Below are 7,294 nucleotides of genomic sequence, written 5' to 3'. Positions count from 1 at the left end.
CATTATGTACAGCCATTCGCGCTTCTATATAGAAATATCAGTTAATTATCTCATATTTTTAAAAGCGCTTGCTGCACAAGTAAGTCTATGATAGCCAATTCTTCAATATGGGGGTTTCCCATTGTATTTCGGAATCTAGAGTATGAATGCAAAGAAATATAGCAGATTCCACTTTGTCACCACCTCTCCGCTAAACAAAACAGTCGCATCTACTTTTTTGACATTTCATGTATTTAATTTTGTACTGTGCGTGCTGGCCATAAAACTACCAAAAAACTACGTTTAAAAAACCGACTTCAAAAACTGAAAAGTATCAAATAACTAAAATTTTAATATTATACACCTTTACCTTTAATATTAATGAAATACTATTATTTGTATGTGCTACATATTGATAGCTTTTAAGTCAAGCCAAGCCCTAAACAAAATAAAACTTAATAAAATAAAACAGGTTACTTATTGTAATTATTAAGGTTGTCTGGCCACGCGTGTCTGTCCGCTTATGGGTCCAAATGGCATCTATTCTGTATCTAACTAAAAAAAAATATAAATCGGATTATAACTCTCCAAGTGAACTACATAAAAAAATACCAATTGAATTAATAACCTCCTCCTTTTTGAAGTCGGTTAAAAAATAAAGTTTCATAATGTTTCTTTTTCGAATTATTTATGTAATTATACACTCATGGACAAAATGAGCGGAATGAAAGAAAATTGCTTGATTTATCTTGTTGTAATTTTTGTGCGTACTGGCCACAAACACAAATAAATCCTATAAAAAATAAAGTTTTAGAATGTTTCTTTTTCCGAATTATTTATGTAAATATTTCGTATTTGATTTTGAGTTTTTTTTCTAAATTTTGCTTTTATTACCTCGTTAGTTGTATTAAGTGCGAATCATTACGGAAAATAAATTGATATTGCCTTAATTAAAACTGCGTACAAATACCAACATGAGGCCCGAACATTAGGAGATTCCAAATCTGTCATAAACCGAGCTGTCAAGAAGTATCAGCAGACTGGACAGTTTACGAGACTAGGGCCCGGCGCCGATTATCGGCATCGGTACGACTGAGGATTTTAGGTGGCAAATAGCAATATACTATAACATAATGGCAATAAAGTATAAATTTCCGTGATATGTGGTCGTAATAACAAAAATACCGCTTCGGTATGCTTGAGGCTGCTGTATCGGCAGCCTTGAGAATGCTTCGGGATGCTTCGGCATCCTTCGGTACGCCGCCGGCGCCGAGGCAACACTGCTATGAACACTAGATCCCAGTCCACCATATTAAATACAATTCAGACAGCTAGCTTGTAACAACTCTGAGACTGTTATGATGAGAAATACGATATTGAGACGCTTCGGCAAGCTACAGGACGGTGTGGCATCCTTAAGGACGCCTCGTCATCCCTAAGAACGTTGCAGCATGCCAAAGCATAATTGCCGATAGTGTGCGCTTGCATGTAGGATGCCGAAGGATCCTTTTCCTTGCCGATGCCGATAATGAGCGCCGGGCCTAGAAGGACAGGGACGGAAACGGAAAACTGTCGCCAGATGACCGGTTTATCATTAACAGTGGGCTTACAAACAGAACCTTGTCTTTTTCTGATACATCATATGTTATTATAATATTATTATTGTTGTAACAATAATAATATTGACACACTTTTACACAAATTATCTTGCCCCAAACTAGGCATGGCGTGTACTATGGGTACAAGACAACGATATATTTAATACAATATACTTACTTAAACTTACATAAATACATATAAACATCCATGACTCGGAAACAAACATCCATATTCATCATATAAATGATTGCACCTACCTGTATTCGAACCCGGGACCTCTAGCTTAGTAGTCAGGGTCACTAACCATTCGGCTATGCGGTCGTCAAAAAAAGTCGACAACAAAGTTCCAAGAAGTTTGAGGCGTTATATTAAGCACTAAAACTGTCACAAGAAGACTGTGTTTCGGTCTAAAGGGCGCCGTAGCTAGTGAAATTACTGGGCCAATGAGACTTAGCATCTTATGTCTCAAGGTGACGAGCGCAGTTGTAGTGCCTCTCAGAATTTTTGCGTTTTTCAAGAATCCTGAGCGGCACTGTATTGTAATGGGCAGGGCGTTACAACTACCACCAGCTGAACGTCCTGCTCGACTTGTAGGGACAAGTCGAAGACAATAAGGGTATTGTCATAAAAAAAAATATTTCTCTCATTCAACTCATTTCTAACGCTATCACCGCTTCGGAAACAATTGGCGCTCTGAGAGAGAAGAAGCGGCACAAGAAGGCTTTTTAATAAAATATACAATATTTTACTGTCATTGTTGTTGCTGTAAAATAATCATAATTTACTCCCAGGCAGTCCGATCACTTAGGTAGCTGTGGAGAAGAAGGATTTACGACAGAGCCATTTTTAAATAAAACATTTAAAAGTGGCTGGGACTTTATTATAAAGTTTATAACATTTACCCTTAAACCTGTTATGTATCTTATCAAGACTACTAGAATTAGTTACAAGCAATCCCTTATTTACATTAACGTTACGAAAATCACTATTACGATCCGTGGTCTATCGTCTAAGCCTATTAATATTATATTATATATTATCTATTAATGAAAATGAAATGAAGTAAAAAATATGCAGTTATATTATTTGTATCATTCGATTATTAAATTTATTGAAGTAGGCGTTACTTTCCGGAAATCCGTAATTATCCAAATGATTTGAGTTTTCTATAGTGTTAATTCCGCCAATAAAAGTCTTTAAACAATTCGACACGTGTTTCGCCTCTACACCAGGCATCCATGTTGAGTCGCCAAAATCCTCAGGACGTGTTAACTGCAGTCTCATGCCAGATTTTGGCGGAATTAACACTAAAGAAAACTCAAATCATTTGGATCATTCGATTATTATCAATATTGAGATTATGATTTAAATCATAAATACGTTGCCTGCTCAGTTGCTTTACATAAAGGTTCATAACTAAACAACAGACAGCGTACATATTATATATTCACAAACTTCGCCATTTGCAATATCAGTCTCCTAACAAATCGATGCTCGAACCATTATTAATGTCGACTTTTTATTGCAGCCATCAGAAATAGGTAACCGATGTAAAAATAAGCCGCACCGGTTGGCAACTCAACATCTCACATCTGCAAATTGAAAATGAATTTAAAATTCACGTCGTCATTAACTCGTAGTTTTATGTACTTATTCCAAGATCGCTTATTCCTAGTTACGACATCAAATAAAACGTATAATACAAATAGGTAAAACTTTTGTAGTATTAATTCATTTTAATTGGTTTCGTTTTTGTCAAGTTGCCGTAGTTTCTAATTAAATTTCTCATGGGTATGTATATTACATATATATAGTATACTATCTATAGTCTATACTACTATATCCCTAGTAATGTTATCAATGTGAATGTATGTTTGTTTGTTAAACGCCTAAACCACTGAACTTTTTTTAATGAAATTCTTGAAAAAACTTTTAATGAAAGCGAGAGGTCGCGGGTTCAAGTCCCGCATAGTTCATTTCTCCAACTATCAATTTTGTTCTCCAATTTAATTTGTGGGATGACACAGAACGACGCATTTGGACTCAGCTCTGGAGGTACGCGAGTACACTTCTGCGGAGTACAGACTGCCAAATAGGAGAACTTTATACGATATGGTAGAACGAGAACATGCGATTAGAAACGGTAAACAAAAGCAGGGTACAAGGCTAGGTATTTACAAAACTCTAGTTTATTTTTCCTACAAAAAAGGATGCTCTCGTTTTTCGTTTTATACAGTTCTGGTTTTCGTGTACCTACCTACGTACCGGCGACCTTATACTAATTAGTCTGGCCTTAAATACTGTTACAATTAAAAATAAACAAAATATTTTATTTGAATTTGGAATCTTGTCATTTTTATATGATTGTTCATTGAATTTTCTAATTTCGGCGCCAATACATTGTACAATATTTTGCGATATTAAAATCAACCTCACTCCATTTAATAAGAGAACCGAATCGTTATGATTGCATTACACAAAGTAGATATGGAGCCGAATGCAATTTTTAAACTCTCCATAGGCTTAGTATTAGTAAATGGGGTATGGGTTACCGGGCTATTAATAGGTACAATGAGACCTCCTCTGTTTGTGACAGAAAAAGATCTGGCCGTCCACGAAGTGTTCGTACGAACGTATTTAGCGGTCTTTAAAATGGTTGATAGAACGATAGCAGCGAGCTAAATTATATCGCTACTTGAGCATATATGTAATAAATGTTATGTGTCCCATAGGGTAAATGTGAGTCGTTCGACTGTATGTCGTATTGCCCACCGCACAAAATTGTACCATACCGAGTACGATGCCGGGTCAATTGGCGCTAGGCACCTAGAGGGCCGTCCGATGGTCCGGCCGTACCAAATCCGACCATGTGTTCTTAGGTAGTCTCTAATAGTTTAAGAATTTAATTAGATAAATTATAAAAAGTTAATTTATTTATCACAGAACACCACATCATATAAAGTCCAATTATAATCAACAATTTGTTGTTTAAAATATATTAATATTATGGTGTACAATGAACATAAAATTATAAAAAAAATACTCGCTAATTGCTATTGAAAAATAAAACTATATTATAAATATAACAACGCTTTCTTTAACACACTACCGAATTTCATGCTCTGAATAAGTAGGTATTGTTCAACTTATTGTGTTCCCAAAGAATACTGACAAATACAAAGAGTACATAAACGACAAAGTCATCGGCGTACACACTTAAAAAAATAAATACGGTCGAAATGAGAAACCTCTTCCGTTTTTTTCGTCGGTTAAAAATTGTCCGTTTAAGTAATTAGTTTTACGAACAGGGATAAATAATGTATCTATAGAATGTGAATAATATTCTGAATAGATAAGTTTAATATTACCTTAAATACGATTGGAATCAATTAAGTTTTGTAATATTTTGAAAATAAAAACTTGATCTCTGTATTCTCTACGCTGTTTTAAAGATAAATTATTTAATTGAGGAGTATTTCAGTATTGAAACTGTGGATGCCCTCTGCACCAGCTAGATGATATACATACAGGAACTTAAATGAATTAAATGTATAAATCTTTTAAAAAATATATTTTGAACAATTGCAACAGCATGGATATATTTTGTATATCGTGGGTTCCAAGCAGTCGAAGCATATTTTAAATATGATCGGACAAGCATTATATAAAAGATTAAAAGTATGAATATTTTTGAAATCATTCCTCTGTCTGTATTTAAAACCAAGTATTTTTATTAGCTTTTGCTGTCATATTGTCGCTCGCATGTCCGCCGACATAGGCCTCCTCCACCATCCAGATATTTCCACATTTTCCTGTCGTAAGTTGTTCTTCTCCAAAACCAAACAGTTATAACAACATAGATTTATTAAGGAAGGATACATTAGGTACCATTTCACAAGAGCCCCACCTCGTAAGAAACAAGGTCGACTGGACGTGTGGTGGTGCTCTCTTGTCCAGCAGCCAATTTTACTGCATCTCAATATTAATCAGACGCATAAAAAGAGTGTTTTGAAGACTGCTCCGATACGTTCACAGAAAAAGTATCTTTTGTGGCTTACCGTGCACTGATCTAGTCTATCATGATGAATGAACTTCCTTGTGCGGTGTTTCCGGGACGATACGACATGGGTAGGACCTACCTTCAAAAAAAGCGCGTACACCTTCCTTAAAGGCCGGCAACGCTCCTGCGATTCCTCTGGTGTTGCAAGAGATTGTGGGCGGCGGTGATCACTTAACAACAGGTGACCCGTACGCTCGTTTGGTCTCCTATTCCATAAAAAAAATCATAGTATCATCAGTATAGGTACCTAAACTGAATCGCTAAAATTCGTACCATGAAGTGCCTATAACTGAATGGCGTTTGAATAGCTTATGGAAGAATGAACGAAATAAATTTGTCGGTGGTCCGCGGTGTGAGAAAGAGATGACGCTGTACAGTCGTTGCATAAGTCTGTCTCTCTTACTCGAACCATATGCGTTGCGTTTCGAAACCTATAATGATATGATTGCAGCAGTTTTTCTTGCGTAGAAATGACTATATCTTATACATAAAATTTCCGTGTTTTTTGTGATTTTTACCAAATTTTATGCATATTCAGAGGGTATGAGAATCGGCTACTATCTATTTTTCATACCCCTCAGTGATGAGGGTTGTTCACCCTTAACATTTTTTTTTGAGCTTTTACACAAAATTTTTTGTTTTTATTTTATTATGATTCAGCATTGAAAAATACATACGACTTCAAAATTTCGCCCTCCTACGATAGATAAATCGAATCGAAAATAGTTCTACCATTTTTGTATCGCTATTTTTACATTATTCTGTTCCATTCACAAAACCGCTATAGGGTTGCAAGGTGGCAATCGAATACAATAATTGTAGTACGATATATTTGGTACGTCGGAGAATCGGTTGCATCTATTTTTTATACCTCAAAAATTTTTGTTATTGAATTTTTTTTAATTACTTTATATGGAAATACAAGGTTTGCTGGGCCAGCTAGTTTATATTAAATATAGTTCTTTGAATTGCAAATTTAAGATTTGTTTAGGTGTTTTTGTAAAAATAAACGAGTTATGAATGCACCTATATTCATGTTTGATTTGACAGGAGCACAGAGTACATTTTTTTAATTCGTTCTTCCGAACAGGCAATAGCCAGGGGCCTTACTGCTTCGTCTACAATATATTCGGCTTTTATATTCAGTATTTTGTTTTACAAAAAAGTCCAGTAAAGGATTCTCATCTTTCATCAATTCCATTTTCCTTTTCTGTATGTTTTATGTATGTTTCCACTATTTTTTAAAAGTTATTAACAAAACGATTAGCTTTTCGCTAAGTCAGTAGCAACTTTTTTGAATCGCAGACTTTGACACATAAACTATCAAGTTTAGGTTGAAATATTACCTCATGGTTCGAATAAACGAACTCAAACAGATTGCGATTCAATTTCCGAGTTGATTTGTTTTATTTGACGTCAACCTAAATTAGATCGCTCTAATGACGTTGTGGTATGAAAAAGCAAAGCCGTTCCTTTTAGGTATTCTATTGAATCGCAATAACATTTCATGGTAGGCCCGCTCATGTTTGTTATGTCAAACTGTTATAGCTAATTAACTTCATTCTGTAGTTAACTAAGATTATAAGGTCATAAGAAAAATAAAACTAATAAATAACTATTTCATGATTATTTCTTATTTAGATTGAAGTTTGTAGT

Source organism: Leptidea sinapis, chromosome 27 (assembly GCF_905404315.1).
Source record: "Leptidea sinapis chromosome 27, ilLepSina1.1, whole genome shotgun sequence".
Classification (NCBI taxonomy): domain Eukaryota; kingdom Metazoa; phylum Arthropoda; class Insecta; order Lepidoptera; family Pieridae; genus Leptidea; species Leptidea sinapis.
The sequence above is the reverse complement of the archived record's forward strand: the minus strand, read 5'-3'. Positions refer to the sequence as shown.